Consider the following 26,382-nt stretch of genomic DNA (forward strand, 5'->3'; position numbering starts at 1 on the left):
TCAAACTATGCTAAAAAGAACTTAATCGGATGATATGGAAATTTTAAAAAAAATCAACATTAGTTTAGTAACAGCGCTTTGTATTCAATTTTCATACTTGTTCATGGTCATGTTTGTGTTACTCATTTATTAAATATTTCCTGAAGGTAGATGACCCTCAAGGTACAAAAATAGCGACTTTCATTTAGAGGGAGGTTGATGCTCAAGGTTGATCGGCTGGCGAATTCGTTCTACCTTGAGCATCTTCATCCCTAACTAGGGAACATGAACCTGAAGGGTGTGGAGTCAGTTCAACCTTCAGGTTCATCCTCCCTAACGAGGGAACATGAACCTGAAGGGTGTGGATTCAGTTCAACCTTCAGGGTCACCTTCCTAACAAGAAAGCACTGTACTATGTATTGCTAGTTTCATTAATAACCTCTGCGTTGAGTTATGTGCCATATAACGAAATACACTTAAATACACTCAAATAGCTCCATCTGCCAGCGTTTGTGTGTGTAAAACAGGAAAATAATGTTTCCGTGTAATTTTGCAAAAAGTGAATTTTTTCGTGTTTTTTAGTCAAAACTTGCTTGTTTTCACTCTTACAGCACGCATACGCTGATACTCGCTGGAAAATGATTCGAGCGATATGTAACTTTTTATATAGGCATAGGGCATTGATATCTCTCAAACTGCGCTAATAAGAACTTAATTGGGTGATATGCAAATTTTTAAAAAATTCAACATTAGTTCGATAACAGCGCCCTCTAACGACATAATGTCCAAACAAGGCAGAAATCACTGTACTATGTATTGCTGGTTTCTTTAACAACATCTGTGTTAAATTATGTGCCATACAACTAAATATACTTAAATACACTCAAATAGCTTCATCTGATAGCGTTTGTGTGTGTAAAACACGAAAATAACGTTTCCGTGAAATTTTGCAAAAAGTGAATTTTTTCGTGTTTTTTAGTCAAAATCTGCTTGTTTTCACTCTTACAGCAACAATACGCTGATACTCGCTGGAAAATGATTCCAGTGATACAAAACTTTTTATATAGTCATAGGGCATTGATATATATCAAACTATGCAAATAAGAACTTAAACTGATGATATGGACATTTTAAAAAAAATCAAAATTAGTTCGATAACAGCGCCCTGTATTCAATTTTCATACTTGTACATAGTCATGTTTGTGTTACTCATTTATTAAATATTTCCTGAAGGTAGATGACCCTCAAGGTACAAAAATAGCGACTTTCATTTAGAGGGAGGGTGATGCTGAAGGTAGATCGGCTGGCGACTTCGTTGTTCCTTGAGCATCATCATCCCTAACTAGGGAACATGAACCTGAAGGGTGTGGATTCAGTTCAACCTTCAGGGTCACCTTCCAAACAAGAAAGCACTGCACTATGTATTGCTGGTTTCATTAATAACCTCTGCGTTAAATTATGTGCCATATAACGAAATACACTTAAATACACTCATATAGGTTCATCTGATAGCGTTTGTATGTGTAAAACCCGAAAATAACGTTTCCGTGAAATTTTGCAAAAAGTGAATTTTTTCGTGTTTTTTAGTCAAAATCTGCTTGTTTTCACTCTTACAGAAACAACACGCTGATACTCGCTGGAAAATGATTCCAGTGATACCAAACTTTTTATATAGGCATAGGGCATTGATATGTATCAAACTATGCTAATAAGAACTTAATCTGATGATATGGAAATTTTAAAAAAAATCAACATTAGTTCGATAACAGCGCCCTGTATTCAATTTTCTTCCTTATACATAGTCATGTTTGTGTTACATTTATTTCCTGAAGGTAGATGACCCTCAAGGTACAAAAATAGCGACTTTCATTTAGAGGGAGGTTGATGCTCAAGGTTGATCGGCTGGCGAATTCGTTCTACCTTGAGCATCATCGTCTCTAACTAGGGAACATGAACCTGAAGGGTGTGGAGTCAGTTCAACCTTCAGGTTCATCCTCACTAACGAGGGAACATGAACCTGAAGGGTGTGGATTCAGTTCAACCTTCAGTGTCACCTTCCTAACAAGAAAGCACTGTACTATGTATTGCTAGTTTCATTAATAACCTCTGCGTTAAATTATGTGTTATATAACGAAAAACACTTAAATACACTCAAATAGCTTCATCTGATAGCGTTTGTGTGTGTAAAACACGAAAATAACGTTTCCGTGTAATTTTGCAAAAAGTGAATTTTTTCGTGTTTTTTAGTCAAAATCTGATTGTTTTCACTCTTACAGCACGAATACGCTGATACTCGCTGGAAATTGATTCCAGCGATATCAATCTTTTTATATAGGCATAGGGCATTGATATGTATCAAACTGTGCCAATAAGAACTTAATCGTTTGATATGGAAATTTTAAAAAAAATCAACATTAGTTCGATAACAGCGCCCTGTATTCAATTTTCATCCTTTTACATAGTCATGTTTGTGTTACTCATTTATTAAATATTTCCTGAAGGTAGATGACCCTCAAGGTACAAAAATAGCGACTTTCATTTAGAGGGAGGGTGATGCTCAAGGTAGATCGGTTGGCGAATTCGTTCTACCTTGAGCATCATCGTCCCTAACTAGGGAACATGAACCTGAAGGGTGTGGAGTCAGTTCAACCTTCAGGTTCATCCTCCCTAACGAGGGAACATGAACCTGAAGGGTGTGGATTCAGTTCAACCTTCAGGGTCACCTTCCAAACAAGAAAGCACTGTACTATGTATTGCTGGTTTCATTAATAACCTCTGCGTTAAATTATGTGCCATATAACGAAATACACTTAAATACACTCAAATAGTTTCATCTGATAGCGTTTGTGTGTGTAAAACACGAAAATAACGTTTCCGTGAAATTTTGCAAAAAGTGAATTTTTTCGTGTTTTTTAGTCAAAACCTGCTTGTTTTCACTCTTTCAGCACGAATACGCTGAGACTCGCTGGAAAATGATTCGAGCGATATGTAACTTTTTATATAGGCATAGGGCATTGATATCTATCAAACTGCGCTAATAAGAACTTAATCGGATGATATGGAAATTTAAAAAAAAATCCACATTAGTTCGAGAACTGCGCCCTGTATTCAATTTTCATCCTTGTACATAGTCATGTTTGTGTTACTTATTTCCTGAAGGTAGATGACCATCAAGGTACAGAAATAGCGACTTTCATTTAGAGGGAGGGTGATGCTCAAGGTAGATCGGCTGGCGACTTCGTTCTACCTTGAGCATCATCATCCCTAACTAGGGAACATGAACCTGAAGGGTGTGAAGTCAGTTCAACCTTCAGGTTCATCCTCCCTAAAGAGGGAACATGAACCTGAAGGGTGTGGATTCAGTTCAACCTTCAGGGTCACCTTCCAAACAAGAAAGCACTGTACTATGTATTGCTGGTTTCATTAATAACCTCTGCGTTAAATTATGTGCCATATAACGAAATACACTTAAATACACTCAAATAGCTTCATCTGATAGCGTTTGTGTGTGTAAAGCACGAAAATAACGTTTAAGTGAAATTTTGCAAAAAGCGAATTTTTTCGAGTTTTTTAGTCAAAATCTGCTTGTTTTCACTCTTACAGCGCCAATACGCTGATACTCGCTGGAAAATGATTCCAGCGATATCAAACTTTTTATATAGGCATACGGCATTGATATGTATCAAACTGTGCTAATAAGAACTTAATCGGTTGATATGGAAATTTAAAAAAAAAATCAACATTAGTTCGATAACAGCGTCTGTATTCAATTTTCATCCTTGTACATAGTCATGTTTGTGTTACTTATTATTTCCTGAAGGTAGATGACCCTCAAGGTAAAAAAATAGCGACTTTCATTTAGAGGGAGGTTGATGCTCAAGGTTGATCGGCTGGCGAATTCGTTCTACCTTGAGCATCATCGTCCCTAACTAGGGAACATGAACCTAAAGGGTGTGGAGTCAGTTCAACCTTCAGGTTCATCCTCCCTAACGAGGGAACATGAACCTGAAGGGTGTGGATTCAATTCAACCTTCAGGGTCACCTTCCAAACAAGAAAGCACTGTACTATGTATTGCTGGTTTCATTAATAACCTCTGCGTTAAATTATGTGCCATATAACGAAATACACTTAAATACACTCAAATATTTTCATCTGATAGCGTTTGTGTGTGTAAAACACGAATATAACGTTTCCGTGAAATTTTGCAAAAAGTGAATTTTTTCGTGTTTTTTAGTCAAAATCTGCTTGTTTTCACTCTTACAGAATCAATACGCTGATATTCGCTGGAAAATGATTCTAGCGATATGAAACTTTTTATATAGGCATAGGGCATTGATATGTATGAAACTGTGCTAATAAGAACTTAATCGGTTGATATGGAAATTTAAAAAAAATCAACATTAGTTCGATAACAGCGCCCTGTATTCAATTTTCATCCTTTTACATAGTCATGTTTGTGTTACTCATTTATTAAATATTTCCTGAAGGTAGATGGCCTTCAAGGTACAAAAATAGCGACTTTCATTTAGAGTTAGGGTGATGCTCAAGGTAGATCGGTTGGCAACTTCGTTCTACCTTGAGTATCATCGTCCCTAACTAGGGAACATGAACCTGAAGGGTGTGGAGTCAGTTCAACCTTCAGGGTCATCCACCCTAACGAGGGAACATGAACCTGAAGGGTGTGGATTCAGTTCAACCTTCAGGGTCACCTTCCAAACAAGAAAGCACTGTACTGTGTATTGCTGGTTTCATTAATAACCTCTGCGTTAAATTATGTGCCATATAACGAAATACACTTAAATACAATTAAATAGCTTCATCTGATAGCGTTTGTGTGTGTAAAACACGAATATAACCTTTCCGTGAAATTTTGCAAAAAGTGAATTTTTTCGTGTTTATTAGTCAAAATCTGCTTGTTTTCACTCTTACAGAACCAATACGCTGATACTCGCTGGAAAATGATTCCAGCGATATCAAACTTTTTATATAGGCATAGGGCATTGATATGTATGAAACTGTGCTAATAAGAACTTAATCCTTTGATATGGAAATTTAAAAAAAAATCAACATTAGTTCGATAACAGCGCCCTGAATTCAATTTTCACCTTTTTAATAGTCATGTTTGTGTTACTCATTTAATAAATATTTCCTGAAGGTAGATGACCCTCAAGGTACAAAAATAGCGACTTTCATTTAGAGGGAGGGTGATGCTCAAGGTAGATCGGTTGGCGAATTTGTTCTACCTTGAGCATCATCGTCCCTAACTAGGGAACATGAACCTGAAGGGTGTGGAGTCAGTTCAACCTTCAGGGTCATCCTCCCTAACGAGGGAACATGAACCTGAAGGGTGTGGATTCGGTTCAACCTTCAGGGTCACCTTCCAAACAAGAAAGCACTGTACTATGTATTTCTGGTTTCATTAATAACCTCTGCATTAAATTATGTGCCATATAACGAAATACACTTAAATACACTCAAATAGCTTCATCTGATAGCGTTTGTGTGTATAAAACACGAATATAACGTTTCCGTGAAATTTTGCAAAAAGTGAATTTTTTCGTGTTTTTTAGTCAAAACCTGCTTGTTTTCACTCTTACAGCACGAATAAGCTGATACTCGCTGGAAAATGATTCGAGCGATATGTAACTTTTTATATAGTCATAGGTCATTTATATCTATCAAACTGCGCTAATAAGAACTTAATCGGGTGATATGCATATTTTTAAAAAATTCAACATTAGTTCTATAACAGCGCCCTCTAACGACATAATGTCCAAACAAGGCAGAAAGCACTGTACTATGTATTGCTGGTTTCTTTAACAACCTCTGCGTTAAATTATGTGCCATATAACGAAATACACTTAAATACACTCAAATAGCTTCATCTTATAGTGTTTGTGTGTGTAAAACACGAAAATAACGTTTCCGTTAAATTTTGCAAAAAGTGAATTTTTTCGTGTTTTTTAGTCAAAACCTGCTTATTTTCACTCTTACAGCACAAATAAGCTGATACCCTCTGGAAAATGATTCGAGCGATATGTAACATTTTATATAGGCATAGGGCAGTGATATATATCAAACTGCGCTAATAAGAACTTAATCGGGTCATATGCAAATTTTTAAAAAATTCAACATTAGTTCCATAACATCGCCCTCTAACGACATAATATCCAAACAAGGCAGAAAGCACTGTACTATGTATTGCTGGTTTCTTTAACAACCTCTGCGTTAAATTATGTGCCATATAACGAAATACACTTAAATACACTCAAATAGCTTCATCTGATAGCGTTTGTGTGTGTAAAACACGAAAATAACGTTTCCGTGAAATTTTGCAAAAAGTGAATTTTTTCGTGTTTTTTAGTCAAAACCTGCTTGTTTTCACTCTTACAGCACCAATACGCTGATACTCGCTGGAAAATGATTCCAGCGATATCAAACTTTTTATATAGGCATAGGGCATTGATATGTATGAAACTGTGCTAATAAGAACTTAATCGTTTGATATGGAAATTTAAAAAAAAATCAACATTAGTTCGATAACAGCGCCCTGTATTAAATTTTCATCCTTATACATAGTCATGTTTGTGTTACTCATTTATTAAATATTTCCTGAAGGTAGATGACCCTGAAGGTACAAAAATAGCGACTTTCATTTAGAGGGAGGGTGATGCTCAAGGTAGATCGGTTGGCGAATTCGTTCTACATTGAGCATCATCGTCCCTAACTAGGGAACATGAACCTGAAGGGTGTGGACTCAGTTAAACCTTGAGGGTCATCCTCCCTAACGAGGGAACATGAACCTAAAGGGTGTGGATTCGGTTCAACCTTCAGGGTCACCTTCCAAACAAGAAAGCACTGTACTATGTATTGCTGGTTTCATTAATAACCTCTGCGTTAAATTATGTGCCATATAACGAAATACACTTAAATACACTCAAATAGGTTCATCTGATAGCGTTTGTGTGTATAAAACACGAATATAACGTTTCCGTGAAATTTTGCAAAAAGTGAATTTTTTCGTGTTTTTTAGTCAAAACCTGCTTGTTTTCACTCTTACAGGACGAATAAACTGATACTCGCTGGAAAATGATTCCAGAGATATGTAACTTTTTATATAGTCATAGGGCATTTATATCTATCAAACTGCGCTAATAAAAACTTAATCGGGTGATATGCCTATTTTTAAAAAATTCAACATCAGTTCTATAACAGCGCCCTCTAACGACATAATGTCCAAACAAGGTAGAAAGCACTGTACTATGTATTGCTGGTTTCTTTAACAACCTGCGTTAAATTATGTGCCATATAACGAAATACACTTAAATGCACTCAAATAGCTTCATCTGATAGCGTTTATGTGTGTAAAACACGAAAATAACGTTTCGGTGAAATTTTGCAAAAAGTGAATTTTTTCGTGTTTTTTAGTCAAAACCTGCTTGTTTTCATTCTTACAGCACGAATAAGCTGATAATCGCTGGAAAATGATTCGAGCGATATGTAACTTTTTATATAGGCATAGGGTATTGATATCTATCAAACTGTGCTAATAAGAACTTAATCGGGTGATATGCAAGTTTTTAAAAAATTCAACATTAGTTCGATAACAGCGCCCTCTAACGACATAATGTCCAAACAAGGCAGAAAGCACTGTACTATGTATTGCTGGTTTCATTAACAACCTCTGCGTTAAATTATGTGCAATATAACGAAATACACTTAAATACACTCAAATAGCTTCATCTGATAGCGTTTGTGTGTGTAAAACACGAAAATAACGTTTCCGTTAAATTTTGCAAAAAGTGAATTTTTTCGTGTTTTTTAGTCAAAACCTGCTTATTTTCACTCTTACAGCACGAATAAGCTGATACACTCAGGAAAATGATTCGAGCGATATGTAACATTTTATATAGGCATAGGGCAGTGATATATATCAAACTGCGCTAATAAGAACTTAATCGTGTCATATGCAAATTTTTAAAAAATTCAACATTAGTTCGATAACATCGCCCTCTAACGACATAATATCCAAACAAGGCAGAAAGCACTGTACTATGTATTGCTGGTTTCTTTAACATCCTCTGCGTTAAATTATGTGCCATATAACGAAATACACTTAAATACACTCAAATAGCTTCATCTGATAGCGTTTGTGTGTGTAAAACACGAAAATAACGTTTCCGTGAAATTTTCAAAAAGTGAATTTTTTCGTGTTTTTTAGTCAAAACCTGCTTGTTTTCACTCTTACAGCACGAATAAGCTGATACTCGCTGCAAAATGATTCGAGCGATATGTAACTTTTTATATAGGCATAGGGCAGTGATATCTCTCAAACTGTGCTAATAAGAACTTAATCGGGTGATATGCAAATTTTTTAAAAATTCAACATTAGTTCGATAACAGCGCCCTCTAACGACATAATGTCCAAACAAGGCAGAAAGCACTGTACTATGTATTGCTGGTTTCTGTAACAACCTCTGCGTTAAATTATGTGCCATATAACGAAATACACTTAAATACACTCAAATAGCTTCATCTGATAGCGGTTGTGTGTGTAAAACAGGAAAATAACGTTTCCGTGAAATTTTGCAAAAAGTGAATTTTTTTTTTTTTTTTTTAGTCAAAAGTGCTTATTTTCACTCTTACAGCACGAATAAGCTGATACTCTCTGGAAAATGATTCGAGCGATATGTAACTTTTTATATAGGCATAGGGCAATGATATATATCAAACTGCGCTAATAAGAACTTAATCGGGTGATATGCAAATTTTTAAAAAATTCAACATTAGTTCGATAACATCGCCCTCTAACGACATAATATCCAAACAAGGCAGAAAGCATTGTACTATGTATTGCTGGTTTCTTTAACAACCTCTGCGTTAAATTATGTGCCACATAAGGAAATACACTTAAATACACTCAAATAGCTTCATCTGATAGCGTTTGTGTGTGTAAAACACGAAAATAACGTTTCCGTGAAATTTTGCAAAAAGTGAATTTTTTCGTGTTTTTTAGTCAAAACCTGCTTGTTTTCACTCTTACAGGACGAATAAGCTGATACTCGCTGGAAATGATTCCAGCGATATGTAACTTTTTATATAGGCATTGGGCAGTGATATCTATCAAACTGCGCTAATAATAACTTAATCGGGTGATATGCAAATTTTTAAAAAATTCAACATTAGTTCTATAACAGCGCCCTCTAACGACATAATGTCCAAACAAGGCAGAAAGCACTGTACTATGTACTGCTGGTTTCTTTAACAACATCTGCGTTAAATTATGTCTCATACAACGAAATACACTTAAATACACTCAAATAGCTTCATCTGATAGCGTTTGTGTGTGTACAACACGAAAATAACGTTTCCGTGAAATTTTGCAAAAAGTGAATTTTTTCGTGTTTTTTAGTCAAAACCTGCTTGTTTTCACTCTAGCAGCACGAATACGCTGATACTCGCTGGAAAATGATTCGAGCGATATGTAACTTTTTATATAGGCATAGGGCATTGATATCTATCAAAGTGCGCTAATAAGAACTTAATCGTGTGATATGCAAATTTTTAAAAAATTCAAAATTAGTTCGATAACAGCGATCTCTATCGACATAATGTCCAAACAAGGCAGAAAGCACTGTACTATGTATTGCTGGTTTCTTTAACAACATCTGCGTTAAATTATGTGCCATACAACGAAATACACTTAAATACACTCAAATAGCTTCATCTGATAGCGTTTTTGTGTGTAAAACACGAAAATAACGTTTCCGTGAAATTTTGCAAAAAGTTAATTTTTTTGTGTTTTTTAGTCAAAATCTGCTTGTTTTCACTCTTACAGAAACAATACGCTGATACTCGCTGGAAAATGATTCCAGTGATATCAAACGTTTTATATAGGAATAGGGCATTGATATGTATCAAACTATGCTAATAAGAACTTAATCGGATGATATGGAAATTTAAAAAAAAATCAACATATTCGATACCAGCGCCCTGTATTCAATTTTCATACTTGTACATAGTCATGTTTGTGTTACTCATTTATTAAATCTTTCCTGAAGGTAGATGACCCTCAAGGTACAAAAATAGCGACTTTCATTTAGAGGGAGGGTGAAGCTCAAGGTAGATCGGCTGGCGATTTCGTTCTACCTTGAGCATCATCATCCCTATCTAGGGAACATGAACCTGAAGGGTGTGAAGACAGTTCAACCTTCAGGTTCATCCTCCCTAACGAGGGAACATGAACCTGAAGGGTGTGGATTCAGTTCAACCTTCAGGGTCACCTTACAAACAAGAAAGCACTATACTATGTATTGCTGGTTTTATTAATAACCTCTGCGTTAAATTATGTGCCATATAACGAAATACACTTAAATACACTCAAATAGCTTCATCTGATAGCGGTTTGCAAAAAATTTTGCAAAAAGTGAATTTTTCGTGTTTTTTAGTCAAAATCTGCTTGTTTTCACTCTTACAGCACCAATACGCTGATACTCGCTGGAAAATGATTCAAGTGATATCAAACTTTTTATATAAGCATAGGGCATTCATATGTATCAAACTATGCTATTAAGAAATTAATCGGATGATATGGAAATTTTAAAAAAAATCAACATTAGTTCGATAACAGCGCCCTGTATTCAATTTTCATACTTGTACATAGTCATGTTTGAGATACTGATTTATTAAATAATTCCTGAAGGTAGATGACCCTCAAGGTACAGAAATAGCAACTTTCATTTAGAGGGAGGGCGATGCTCAATGTAGATCGGCTGGCGACTTCGTTCTACCTTGAGCATCATCATCCCTAACTAGGGAACATGAACCTGAAGGGTGTGAAGTCTGTTCATCCTTCAGGTTCATCCTCCCTAAAGAGGGAACATGAACCTGAAGGGTGTGGATTGAGTTCAACCTTCAGTGTCACCTTCCAAACAAGAAAGCACTGTACTAGGTATTGCTAGTTTCATTAATAAACTCTGCGTTAAATTATGTGCCATATAACGAAATACACTTAAATACACTCAAATAGCTTCATCTGATAGCGTTTGTGTGTGTAAAACACGAAAATAACGTTTCCGTGAAATTTTGCAAAAAGTGAATTTTTTCGTGTTTTTTAGTCAAAATCTGCTTGTTTTCACTCTTACAGCACCAATACGCTGATACTCGCTGGAAAATGATTCAAGTGATATCAAACTTTTTATACAGGCATAGGGCATTCATATGTATCAAACTTTGCTAATAAGAACTTAATCGGATGATATAGAAATTTTAAAAAAATCAACATTAGTTCCATAACAACGCCCTGTATTCAATTTTCATACTTGTACATAGTCATGTTTGTGTTACTCATTTATTAAATATTTCCTGAAGGTAGATGACCCTCAAGGTACAAAAATAGCGACTTTCATTTAGAGGGAGGGTGATGCTCAAGGTAGATCGGCTGGCGACTTCGTTCTACCTTGAGCATCATCATCCCTAACTAGGGAACATGAACCTGAAGGGTGTGAAGACAGTTCAACCTTCAGGTTCATACTCCCTAACGAGGGAACATGAACCTGAAGGGTGGGGATTCAGTTCAACCTTCAGGGTCACCTTCCAAACAAGAAAGCACTGTACTATGTATTGCTGGTTTCATTAATAACCTATGCGTTAAATTATGTGCCATATAACGAAATACACTTAAATACACTCAAATAGCTTCATCTGATAGTGTTTGTGTATGTAACGCACGAAAATAACGTTTCCGTGAAATTTTGCAAAAAGTGAATTTTTTTCGTGTTTTTTAGTCAAAACCTGCTTGTTTTCACTCTAGCAGCACGAATACGCTGATACTCGCTGGAAAATGATTCGAGCGATATGTAACTTTTTATATAGGCATAGGGCATTGATATGTATCAAACTATGCTAATAAGAACTTAATCGGATGATATGGAAATTTAAAAAAAAATCAACATGTTCGATACCAGCGCCCTGTATTCTATTTTCATCCTTGTACATAGTCATGTTTGTGTTACTTATTTATTATTTCCTGAAGGTAGATGACCCTCAACGTACAAAAATAGCGACTTTCATTTAGAGGGAGGTTCATGCTCAAGGTTGATCGGCTGGCGAATTCGTTTTACCTTGAGCATCTTCGTCCCTAACTAGGGAACATGAACCTGAAGGGTGTGGAGTCAGTTCAACCTTCAGGTTCATCCTCCCTAACGAGGGAATATGAACCTGAAGGGTGTGGATTCAGTTCAACCTTCAGGGTCACCTTCCTAACAAGAAAGCACTGTACTATGTATTGCTAGTTTCATTAATAAACTCTGCGTTAAATTATGTGCCATATAACGAAATACACTTAAATACACTCAAATAGCTTCAACTGATAGCGTTTGTGTGAGTAAAACACGAAAATAACGTTTCCGTGAAATTTTGCAAAAAGTGAATTTTTTTCGTGTTTTTTAGACAAAACCTGCTTGTTTTCACTCTAGCAGCACGAATACGCTGATACTCGCTGGAAATTGATTCGAGCGATATGTAACTTTTTATATAGGCATAGGGCATTGATATCTATCAAAGTGCGCTAATAAGAACTTAATCGTGTGATATGCAAATTTTTAAAAAATTCAAAATTAGTTCGATAACAGCGTTCTCTATCGACATAATGTCCAAACAAGGCAGAAAGCACAGTACTATGTATTGCTGGTTTCTTTAACAACATCTGCGTTAAATTATGTGCCATACAACGAAATACACTTAAATACACTCAAATAGCTTCATCTGATAGCGTTTTTGTGTGTAAAACACGAAAATAACGTTTCCGTGAAATTTTGCAAAAAGTTAATTTTTTTGTGTTTTTTAGTCAAAATCTGCTTGTTTTCACTCTTACAGAAACAATACGCTGATACTCGCTGGAAAATGATTCCAGTGATATCAAACGTTTTATATAGGAATAGGGCATTGATATGTATCAAACTATGCTAATAAGAACTTAATCGGATGATATGGAAATTTAAAAAAAAATCAACATGTTCGATACCAGCGCCCTGTATTCAATTTTCATACTTGTACATAGTCATGTTTGTGTTACTCATTTATTAAATCTTTCCTGAAGGTAGATGACCCTCAAGGTACAAAAATAGCGACTTTCATTTAGAGGGAGGGTGAAGCTCAAGGTAGATCGGCTGGCGATTTCGTTCTACCTTGAGCATCATCATCCCTAACTAGGGAACATGAACCTGAAGGGTGTGGAGTCATTTCAACCTTCAGGTTCATCCTCCCTAACGAGGGAACATGAACCTGAAGGGTGTGGATTCAGTTCAACCTTCAGGGTCACCTTCCTAACAAGAAAGCACTGTACTACGTATTGCTAGTTTCATTAATAAACTCTGCGTTAAATTATGTGCCATATAACGAAATACACTTAAATACACTCAAATAGCTTCTTCTGATAGAGTTTGTGTGTGTAAAACACAAAAATAACGTTTCCGTGAAATTTTGCAAAAAGTGAATTTTTTCGTGTTTTTTAGTCAAAATCTGCTTGTTTTCACTCTTACAGAACCAATACGCTGATACTCGCTGGAAAATGATTCGAGCGATATGTAACTTTTTATATAGGCATAGGGCATTGATATCTATCAAACTGCGCTAATAAGAACTTAATCGGATGATATGGAAATTTTAAAAAAAATCCATATTAGTTCGATAACAGCGCCCTGTATTCAGTTTTCATTCTTGTTCATAGTCATGTTTGTGTTACTTATTTCCTGAAGGTAGATGACCCTCAAGGTACAAAAATAGCGACTTTCATTTAGAGGGAGGTTGATGCTCAAGGTTGATCGGCTGTCGAATTCGTTCTACCTTGAGCATCATCGTCCCTCACTAGGGAACATGAACCTGAAGGGTGTGGAGTCAGTTCAACCTTCAGGTTCATCCTCCCTAACGAGGGAACATGAACCTGAAGGGTGTGGATTCAGTTGAACCTGCAGGGTCACCTTCCTAACAAGAAAGCACTGTACTAGGTATTGCTAGTTTCATTAATAAACTCTGCGTTAGATTATGTGCCATATAACGAAATACACTTAAAATACACTCAAATAGCTTCTTCTGATAGCGTTTGTGTGTGTAAAAACACGAAAATAACGTTTTCGTGAAATTTTGCAAAAAGTGAATTTTTTCGTGTTTTTTAGTCAAAACCTGCTTGTTTTCACTCTTTCAGCACGAATACGCTGAGACTCGCTGGAAAATGATTCGAGCGATATGTAACTTTTTATATAGGCATAGGGCATTGATATCTATCAAACTGCGCTAATAAGAACTTAATCGGATGATATGGAAATTTTAAAAAAAATCCACATTAGTTCGATAACAGCGCCCTGTATTCAGTTTTCATTCTTGTTCATAGTCATGTTTGTGTTACTTATTTCCTGAAGGTAGATGACCCTCAAGGTACAAAAATAGCGACTTTCATTTAGAGGGAGGTTGATGCTCAAGGTTGATCGGCTGTCGAATTCGTTCTACCTTGAGCATCATCGTCCCTCACTAGGGAACATGAACCTGAAGGGTGTGGAGTCAGTTCAACCTTCAGGTTCATCCTCCCTAACGAGGGAACATGAACCTGAAGGGTGTGGATTCAGTTGAACCTGCAGGGTCACCTTCCTAACAAGAAAGCACTGTACTAGGTATTGCTAGTTTCATTAATAAACTCTGCGTTAAATTATGTGCCATATAACGAAATACACTTAAATACACTCAAGTAGCTTCATCTGATAGAGTTTGTGTGTGTAAAACACAAAAATAACGTTTCCGTGAAATTTTGCAAAAAGTGAATTTTTTCGTGGTTTTTTAGTCAAAATCTGCTTGTTTTCACTCTTACAGCACCAATACGCTGATACTCGCTGGAAAATGATTCGAGCGATATGTAACTTTTTATATAGGCATAGGGCATTGATATCTATCAAACTGCGCTAATAAGAACTTAATCGGATGATATGGAAATTTTAAAAAAAATCCATATTAGTTCGATAACAGCGCCCTGTATTCAGTTTTCATTCTTGTTCATAGTCATGTTTGTGTTACTTATTTCCTGAAGGTAGATGACCCTCAAGGTACAAAAATAGCGACTTTCATTTAGAGGGAGGTTGATGCTCAAGGTTGATCGGCTGTCGAATTCGTTCTACCTTGAGCATCATCGTCCCTCACTAGGGAACATGAACCTGAAGGGTGTGGAGTCAGTTCAACCTTCAGGTTCATCCTCCCTAACGAGGGAACATGAACCTGAAGGGTGTGGATTCAGTTGAACCTGCAGGGTCACCTTCCTAACAAGAAAGCACTGTACTAGGTATTGCTAGTTTCATTAATAAACTCTGCGTTAGATTATGTGCCATATAACGAAATACACTTAAATACACTCAAATAGCTTCTTCTGATAGCGTTTGTGTGTGTAAAACACGAAAATAACGTTTTCGTGAAATTTTGCAAAAAGTGAATTTTTTCGTGTTTTTTAGTCAAAACCTGCTTGTTTTCACTCTTGCAGCACGAATACGCTGAGACTCGCTGGAAAATGATTCGAGCGATATGTAACTTTTTATATAGGCATAGGGCATTGATATCTATCAAACTGCGCTAATAAGAACTTAATCGGATGATATGGAAATTTTAAAAAAAAATCCACATTAGTTCGATAACAGCGCCCTGTATTCAGTTTTCATTCTTGTTCATAGTCATGTTTGTGTTACTTATTTCCTGAAGGTAGATGACCCTCAAGGTACAAAAATAGCGACTTTCATTTAGAGGGAGGTTGATGCTCAAGGTTGATCGGCTGTCGAATTCGTTCTACCTTGAGCATCATCGTCCCTCACTAGGGAACATGAACCTGAAGGGTGTGGAGTCAGTTCAACCTTCAGGTTCATCCTCCCTAACGAGGGAACATGAACCTGAAGGGTGTGGATTCAGTTGAACCTGCAGGGTCACCTTCCTAACAAGAAAGCACTGTACTAGGTATTGCTAGTTTCATTAATAAACTCTGCGTTAAATTATGTGCCATATAACGAAATACACTTAAATACACTCAAGTAGCTTCATCTGATAGAGTTTGTGTGTGTAAAACACAAAAATAACGTTTCCGTGAAATTTTGCAAAAAGTGAATTTTTTCGTGTTTTTTAGTCAAAATCTGCTTGTTTTCACTCTTACAGCACCAATACGCTGATACTCGCTGGAAAATGATTTCAAGTGATATCAAACTTTTTATACAGGCATAGGGCATTCATATGTATCAAACTTTGCTAATAAGAACTTAATCGGATGATATGGAAATTTTAAAAAAATCAACATTAGTTCCATAACAACGCCCTGTATTCTATTTTCATACTTGTACATAGTCATGTTTGTGTTACTCATTTATTAAATATTTCCTGAAGGTAGATGACATTCAACGTACAAAAATAGCGACTTTCATTTAGAGGGAGGGTGATGCTCAAGGTAGATCGGCTGGCGACTTCGTTCTACCTTGAGCATCATCATCCCTAACTAGGGAACATGAACCTGAAGGGTGTGAAGACAGTTCAACCTTCAGGTTCATACTCCCTAACGAGGGAACATGAACCTGAAGGGTGGGGATTCAGTTCAACCTTCAGGGTCACCTTCCAAACAAGAAAGCACTGTACTATGTATTGCTGGTTTCATTAATAACCTATGCGTTAAATTATGTGCCATATAATGAAATACACTTAAATACACTCAAATAGCTTCATCTGATAGTGTTTGTGTATGTAACGCACGAAAATAACGTTTCCGTGAAATTTTGCAAAAAGTGAATTTTTTCGTGTTTTTTAGTCAAAACCTGCTTGTTTTCACTCTAGCAGCACGAATACGCTGATACTCGCTGGAAAATGATTCGAGCGATATGTAACTTTTTATATAGGCATAGGGCATTGATATGTATCAATCTATGCTAATAAGAACTTAATCGGACTGATATGGAAATTTAAAAAAAAATCAACATGTTCGATACCAGCGCCCTGTATTCTATTTTCATCCTTGTACATAGTCATGTTTGTGTTACTTATTTATTATTTCCTGAAGGTAGATGACCCTCAACGTACAAAAATAGCGACTTTCATTTAGAGGGAGGTTCATGCTCAAGGTTGATCGGCTGGCGAATTGGTTCTACCTTGAGCATCTTCGTCCCTAACTAGGGAACATGAACCTGAAGGGTGTGGAGTCAGTTCAACCTTCAGGTTCATCCTCCCTAACGAGGGAATATGAACCTGAAGGGTGTGGATTCAGTTCAACCTTCAGGGTCACCTTCCTAACAAGAAAGCACTGTACTATGTATTGCTAGTTTCATTAATAAACTCTGCGTTAAATTATGTGCCATATAACGAAATACACTTAAATACACTCAAATAGCTTCAACTGATAGCGTTTGTGTGAGTAAAACACGAAAATAACGTTTCCGTGAAATTTTGCAAAAAGTGAATTTTTTCGTGTTTTTTAGACAAAACCTGCTTGTTTTCACTCTAGCAGCACGAATACGCTGATACTCGCTGGAAATTGATTCGAGCGATATGTAACTTTTTATATAGGCATAGGGCATTGATATCTATCAAAGTGCGCTAATAAGAACTTAATCGTGTGATATGCAAATTTTTAAAAAATTCAAAATTAGTTCGATAACAGCGTTCTCTATCGACATAATGTCCAAACAAGGCAGAAAGCACTGTACTATGTATTGCTGGTTTCTTTAACAACATCTGCGTTAAATTATGTGCCATACAACGAAATACACTTAAATACACTCAAATAGCTTCATCTGATAGCGTTTTTGTGTGTAAAACACGAAAATAACGTTTCCGTGAAATTTTGCAAAAAGTTAATTTTTTTGTGTTTTTTAGTCAAAATCTGCTTGTTTTCACTCTTACAGAAACAATACGCTGATACTCGCTGGAAAATGACTCCAGTGATATCAAACGTTTTATATAGGAATAGGGCATTGATATGTATCAAACTATGCTAATAAGAACTTAATCGGATGATATGGAAATTTTAAAAAAAATCAACATGTTCGATACCAGCGCCCTGTATTCAATTTTCATACTTGTACATAGTCATGTTTGTGTTACTCATTTATTAAATCTTTCCTGAAGGTAGATGACCCTCAAGGTACAAAAATAGCGACTTTCATTTAGAGGGAGGGTGAAGCTCAAGGTAGATCGGCTGGCGATTTCGTTCTACCTTGAGCATCATCATCCCTAACTAGGGAACATGAACCTGAAGGGTGTGAAGACAGTTCAACCTTCAGGTTCATCCTCCCTAACGAGGGAACATGAACCTGAAGGGTGTGGATTCAGTTCAACCTTCAGGGTCACCTTACAAACAAGAAAGCACTATACTATGTATTGCGGGTTTTATTAATAACCTCTGCGTTAAATTATGTGCCATATAACGAAATACACTTAAATACACTCAAATAGCTTCATCTGATAGCGGTTTGCAAAAAATTTTGCAAAAAAGTGAATTTTTCGTGTTTTTTAGTCAAAATCTGCTTGTTTTCACTCTTACAGCACCAATACGCTGATACTCGCTGGGAAAATGATTCAAGTGATATCAAACTTTTTATATAAGCATAGTTCATTCATATGTATCAAACTATGCTAATAAGAAATTAATCGGATGATATGGAAATTTTAAAAAAAATCAACATTAGTTCGATAACAGCGCCCTGTATTCAATTTTCATACTTGTACATAGTCATGTTTGAGATACTGATTTATTAAATAATTCCTGAAGGTAGATGACCCTCAAGGTACAGAAATAGCAACTTTCATTTAGAGGGAGGGCGATGCTCAATGTAGATCGGCTGGGCGACTTCGTTCGACCTTGAGCTTCATCATCCCTAACTAGGGAACATGAACCTGAAGGGTGTGAAGTCTGTTCATCCTTCAGGTTCATCCTCCCTAAAGAGGGAACATGAACCTGAAGGGTGTGGATTGAGTTCAACCTTCAGTGTCACCTTCCAAACAAGAAAGCACTGTAATATGTATTGCTGGTTTCATTAATAAACTCTGCGTTAAATTATGTGCCATATAACGAAATACACTTAAATACACTCAAATAGCTTCATCTGATAGCGTTTGTGTGTGTAAAACACGAAAATAACGTTTCCGTGAAATTTTGCAAAAAGTGAAGTTTTTCGTGTTTTTTAGTCAAAATCTGCTTGTTTTCACTCTTACAGCAACAATACGCTGATACTCGCTGGAAAATGATTCCAGTGATACCAAACTTTTCATATAGGCATAGGGCATTGATATGTATCAAACTATGCTAATAAGAACTTAATCGGATGATATGGAAATTTTAAAAAAAATCAAAATTAGTTTAGTAACAGCGCCCTGTATTCAATTTTCATGCTTGTACATAGTCATGTTTGTGTTACTCATTTATTAAATATTTCCTGAAGGTAGATGGCCCTCAAGGTACAAAAATAGCGACTTTCATTTAGAGGGAGGGTGAGGCTCAAGGTAAATCGGCTGGCGACTTCGTTCTACCTTGAGCATCATCATCCCTAACTAGGGAACATGAACCTAAAGGGTGTGGTCAGTTCAACCTTCAGATTCATCCTCCCTAACGAGGGAACATGAACCTGAAGGGTGTGGATTCAGTTCAACCTTCAGGGTCACCTTCCAAACAAGAAAGCACTGTACTATGTATTGCTGGTTTCATTAATAACCTCTGCGTTGAATTATGTGCCATGTAACGAAATACACTTCAATACACTCAAGTAGCTTCATCTGATAGCGTTTGTGTGTGTCAAACACGAAAATAACGTTTCCTTGAAATTTTGCAAAAAGTGAATTTCTTCGTGTTTTTTAGTCAAAATCTGCTTGTTTTCACTCTTACAGCAACAATACGCTGATACTGGCTGGAAAATGATTCCAGTGATACCAAACTTTTTATATAGTCATAGGGCATTGATATATATCAAACTATGCTAATAAGAACTTAAACTGATTATATGGAAATTTTTAAAAAAATCAACATTAGATCGATAACAGCGCCCTGTATTCAATTTTCATACTTGTACATAGTCATGTTTGTGTTACTCTTTTATTAAATATTTCCTGAATGTAGATGACCCTCAAGGTACAAAAATAGTGACTTTCGTTTAGAGGGAGGTTGATGCTCAAGGTAGATCGGCTGGCGACTTCGTTCTACCTTGAGCATCTTCGTCCCTAACTAGGGAACAAGAACCTGAAGGGTGTGGAGTCAGTTCAACCTTCAGGTTCATCCTCCCTAACGAGGGAACATGAACCTGAAGGGTGTGGATTCAGTTCAACATTCAGGGTCACCTTCCTAACAAGAAAGCACTGTACTATGTATTGCTAGTTTCATTAATAAACTCTGCGTTAATTTATGTGCCATATAACGAATTACACTTAAATACACTCAAATAGCTTCATCTGACAGCGTTTGTGTGTGTAAAACACGAAAATAACGTTTCCGTGTAATTTTGCAAAAAGTGAATTTTTTCGTGTTTTTTAGTCAAAACTTGCTTGTTATCACTCTTACAGCACGAATATGCTGATACTCACTGGAAAATGATTCGAGCGATATGTAACTTTTTATATAGGCATAGGGCATTGATATCTATCAAACTGCCCTAATAAGAACTTAATCGGGTGATATGCAAATTTTAAAAAAATTCAACATTAGTTCGATAACAGCGCCCTCTAACGACATAATGTCCAAACAAGGCAGAAATCACTGTACTATGTATTGCTGGTTTCTTTAACAACATCTGCGTTAAATTATGTGCCATACAACGAAATACACTTAAATACATTCAAATAGCTTCATCTGATTGCGTTTGTGTGTGTAAAACACGAAAATAACGTTTCCGTGAAATTTTGCAAAAAGTGAATTTTTTTTGTGTTTTTTAGTCAAAATCTGCTTGTTTTCACTCTTACAGAAACAATACGCTGATACTCGCTGGAAAATGATTCCAGTGATATCAAACTTTTTATATGGGCATAGGGCATTGATATGTATCAATCTATTCTAATAAGAACTTAATCGGATGATATGGAAATTTAAAAAAAATCAACATTAGTTCGATAACACCGCCCTGTATTCAATTTTCATACTTGTACATAGTCATGTTTGTGTTACTCATTTATTAAATATTTCCTGAAGGTTGATGACCCTCATGGTACAAAAATAGCGACTTTCATTTAGAGGGAGGGTGATGCTCAAGGTAGATCGTCTGGCGACTTTCGTTCTACCTTGAGCATCTTCATCCCTAACTAGGGAACATGAAACTGAAGGGTGTGAAGTCAGTTCAACCTTCAGGTTCATCCTCCCTAACGAGGGATCATGAACCTGAAGGGTGTGGATTCAGTTCAACCTTCAGGGTCACCTTCCAAACAAGAAAGCACTGTACTATGTATTGCTGGTTTCATTAATAACCTGTGCGTTAAATTATGTGCCATATAACGAAATACACTTAAATACACTCAAATAGCTTCATCTGATAGCGTTTGTGTGTGCAAAACACGAAAATAACGTTTCCGTGAAATTTTGCAAAAAGTGAATTTTTTCGTGTTTTTTAGTCAAAATCTGGTTGTTTTCACTCTTACAGCAACAATACGCTGATACTCGCTGGAAAATCAATCCTGTGATATCAAAACTTTTTATATGGGCATAGGGCATTGATATGTATCAAACTATGCTAACAAGAACTTAATCGGATGATATGGAAATTTTAAAAAATCAACATTAGTTCGATAACAGCGCCCTGTATTCAATTTTCATACTTGTACATAGTCATGTTTGTGTTACTCATTTATTAAATATATCCTGACGGTAGATGACCCTCAAGGGACAAAAATAGCGACTTTCATTTAGAGGGAGGGTGATGCTCAAGGTAGATCGGCTGGCGACTTCGTTGTACCTTGAGCATCACCATCCCTAATTAGGGAACATGAACCTGAAGGGTGTGGATTCAGTTCAACCTTCAGGGTCACCTTCCAAACAAGATCGCACTGTACTATGTATTGCTGGTTTCATTAATAACCTCTGCGTTAAATTATGTGCCATATAAAGAAATACACTTAAATACACTCAAATAGCTTCATCTGAAAGCTTTTGTGTGTGTAAAACACGAAAATAACGTTTCCGTGAAATTTTGCAAAAAGTGAATTTTTTCGTGTTTTTTAGTCAAAATCTGCTTGTTTTCACTCTTACAGAACCAATACGCTGATACTCGCTGGAAAATGATTCCAGCGATACCAAACTTTTTATATAGGCATAGTGCATTGATATGTATCAAGCTATGCTAATAAGAACTTAATCAGATGATATGGAAATTTAAAAAAAAATGAACATTAGTTCGATAACAGCGCCCTGTATTCAATTTTCATACTTGTACATAGTCATGTTTGTGTTACTTATTTATTAAATATATCCTGACGGTAGATGACCCTCAAGGTACAAAAATAGCGACTTTCATTTAGAGGGAGGGTGATGCTCAAGGTAAATCGGCTGGCGACTTCGTTGTACCTTGAGCATCATCATCCCTAACTAGGGAACATGAACCTAAAGGGTGTGAAGTCAGTTCAACCTTCAGGTTCATCCTCCCTAACGAGGGAACATGAATTTGAAGGGTGTGGATTCAGTTCAACCTTCAGGGTCACCTTCCAAACAAGAGAGCACTGTACTATGTATTGCTGGTTTCATTAATAACCTCTGTGTTAAATTGTGCCATATAACGAAATACACTTAAATGCACTCAAATAGATTCATCTCATAGCGTTTGTGTATGTAACACACGAAAATAAGGTTTCCGTGAAATTTTGCAAAGTCAATTTTTTCGTGTTTTTTAATCAAAATCTGCTTGTTTTCACTCTTACATTAACAATACGCTGATACTCGCTGGAAAATGATTCCAGTGATATCAAACGTTTTATATAGGCATAGGTCATTGATATGTATCAAACTATGCTAATAAGAACTTAATCGGATGATATGGAAATTTTAAAAAAATTCAACATTAGTTCGATAACAGCGCCCTGTATTCAATTTTCATCCTTGTACATAGTCATGTTTGTGTTACTTATTTATTTCCTGAAGGTAGATGACCCTCAAGGTACAAAATTAGCGACTTTCATTTAGAGGGAGGTTGATGCTCAAGGTTGATCGGCTGGCGATTTCGTTCTACCTTGAGCATCATCGTCCCTAACTAGGGAACATGAACCTGAAGGGTGTGGATTCAGTTCAACCTTCAGGGTCACCTTCCAAACAAGAAAGCACTGTACTATGTATTGCTAGTTTCTTTAATAAACTCTGCGTTAAATTATGTGCCATATAACGAAATACACTTAAATACACTCAAATAGCTTCATCTGTTAGCGTTTATGTGTGTAAAACACGAAAATAACGTTTCCGTGAAATTTAGCAAAGTGAATTTTTTCGTGTTTTTTATTCAAAATCTGCTTGTTTTCACTCTTACAGCAACAATACGCGGATACTCGCTGGAAAATGATTCCAGTTATATCAAACTTTTTATATAGGCATAGGGCATTGATATGTATCAAACTATGCTAATAAGAACTTAATCGGATGATATGGAAATTTAAAAAAAAATCAACATTAATTCGATAACAGCGCCCTGTATTCAATTTTCATACTTGTACATAGTCTTGTTTGTGTTACTCATTTATTAAATATTTCCTGAAGGTAGATGACCCTCAAGGTACAAAAATAGCGACTTTCATTTAGAGGGAGGGTGAAGCTCAAGGTAGATCGGCTGCCGACTTCGTTCTACCTTGAGCATCATCATCCCTAACTAGGGAACATGAACCTGAAGGGTGTGAAGACAGTTCAACCTTCAGGGTCATCCTCCCTAACGAGGGAACATGAACCTGAAGGGTGTGGATTCAGTTCAACCTTCAGGGTCACCTTCCAAACAAGAAAGCACTGTACTATGTATTGCTGGTTTCATTAATAACCTCTGCGTTAAATTATGTGCCATATAACGAAATACACTTAAATACACTCAAATAGCTTCATCTGATAGCGTTTGTGTGTGTAAAACACGAAAATAACGTTTCCGTAAAATTTTGCAAAAAGTGAATTTTTTCGTGTTTTTTAGTCAAAATCTGATTGTTTTCACTCTTACAGCACCAATACGCTGATACTCGCTGGAAATTGATTCCAGCGATATATATCTTTTTATATAGGCATAGGGCATTGATATGTATCAAACTGTGCCAATAAGAACTTAATCGGTTGATATGGAAATTTTAAAAAAAATCAACATTAGTTCGATAACAGCGCCCTGTATTCAATTTTAATCCATGTACATAGTCATGTTTGTGTTACTTATTTATTATTTCCTGAAGGTAGATGACCCTCAAGGTACAAAAATAGCGACTTTCTTTAGAGGGAGGTTGATGCTCAAGGTTGATCGGCTGTCGAATTCGTTCTACCTTGAGCATCATCGTCCCTAACTAGGGAACATGAACCTGAAGGGTGTGGAGTCAGTTCAACCTTCAGGTTCATCCTCCCTAACGAGGGAACATGAACCTGAAGGGTGTGGATTCAGTTCAACCTTCAGGGTCACCTTCCAAACAAGAAAGCACTGTACTATGTATTGCTGGTTTCATTAATAACCTCTGCGCTAAGTTATGTGCCATATAACGAAATACACTTAAATACACTCAAATAGCTTCATCTGATAGCGTTTGGGCGTGTAAAACACGAAAATAACGTTTCCGTGAAATTTTGCAAAAATTGAATTTTTTCGTGTTTTTTAGTCAAAATCTGTTTGTTTTCACTCTTACAGCAACAATACGCTGATACTCGCTGGAAAATGATTCCAGCGATATCAAACCTTTTATATAGGCATAGGGCATTGATATGTATCAAACTATGCTAATAAGAACATAATCGGATGATATGGAAATTTAAAAAAAAATCAAAATTAGTTCGATAACAGCGCCTTGTATTCAATTTTCATACTTGTACAGTCATGTTTGTGTTACTCATTTATTAAATATATCCTGAAGGTAGATGACCCTCAAGGTTCAAAAATACGACTTTCATTTAGAGGGAGGGTGATGCTCAAGGTAGATCTGCTGGCGACTTCGTTCTACCTTGAGCATCATCATCCCTATCTAGGGAACATGAACCTGAAAGGTGTGAAGTAAGTTCAACCTTCAGGTTCATCCTCCCTAACGAGGGAACATGAATCTGAAGGGTGTGGATTCAGTTCAACCTTCAGGGTTACTTTCCAAACAAGAAAGAACTGTACTATGTATTGCTGGTTTCATTAATAACCTCTTCGTTAAATTATGTGCCATATAACGAAATACACTTAAATACACTCAAATAGCTTCATCTGATAGCGTTAATGTGAGTAAAACACGAAAATAACGTTTCCGTGATATTTTGCAAAAAGTGAATTTTTTCGTGTTTTTTAGTCAAAATCTGCTTGTTTTCACTCTTACAGCACCAATACGCTGATACTCGCTGGACAATGATTCCAGCGATATCAAACTTTTTATATAGGCATAGGGCATTGATATGTATCAAAGAGTGCTAATAAGAACTTAATCGCTTGATATGGAAATTTAAAAAAAAATCAATATGTTCGATAACAGCGCCCTGTATTCAATTTTCATCCTTATACATGTTTGTGTTACTTATTTATTATTTTCTGAAGGTAAATGACCCTCAAGGTACAAAAATAGCGACTTTCATTTAGAGGGAGGTTGATGCTCAAGGTTGATCGGCTGGCGAATTCGTTCTACCTTGAGCATCATCGTCCATAACTAGGGTACATGAACCTGAAGGGTGTGGAGTCAGTTCAACCTTCAGGTTCATCCTCCCTAACGAGGGAACATGAACCTGAACGGTGTGGATTCAGTTCAACCTTCAGGGTCACCTTCCTAACTAGAAAGCACTGTACTATGTATTGCTAGTTTCATTAATAAACTCTGCGTTAAATTATGTGCCATATAACGAAATACACTTAAATACACTCAAATAGCTTCATCTGATAGCGTTTGTGTGTGTAAAACACGAAAATAACGTTTCCGTGAAATTTTGCAAAAAGTGAATTTTTTCGTGTTTTTTAGACAAAACCTGCTTGTTTTCACTCTTACAGCACGAATTCGCTGATACTCGCTGGAAAATGATTCCAGCGAGTCATAGTCATTTTTGTGTTACTCATTTATTAAATATTTCCTGAAGGTAGATGACCTCAAGGTACAAAAATAGCGACTTTCATTTAGAGTGAGGGTGATGCTCAAGGTAAATCGGCTGGCGACTTCGTTCTACCTTGAGCATCATCATCCCTAACTAGGGAACATGAACCTAAAGGGTGTGAAGTCAGTTCAACCTTCAGGTTCATCCTCCC

This window comes from Typopeltis vanoorti, chromosome 23 (genome assembly GCF_054136105.1).
Source record: "Typopeltis vanoorti isolate ZY-2024b chromosome 23, IOZ_Tvanoo_1.0, whole genome shotgun sequence".
NCBI lineage: Eukaryota > Metazoa > Arthropoda > Arachnida > Uropygi > Thelyphonidae > Typopeltis > Typopeltis vanoorti.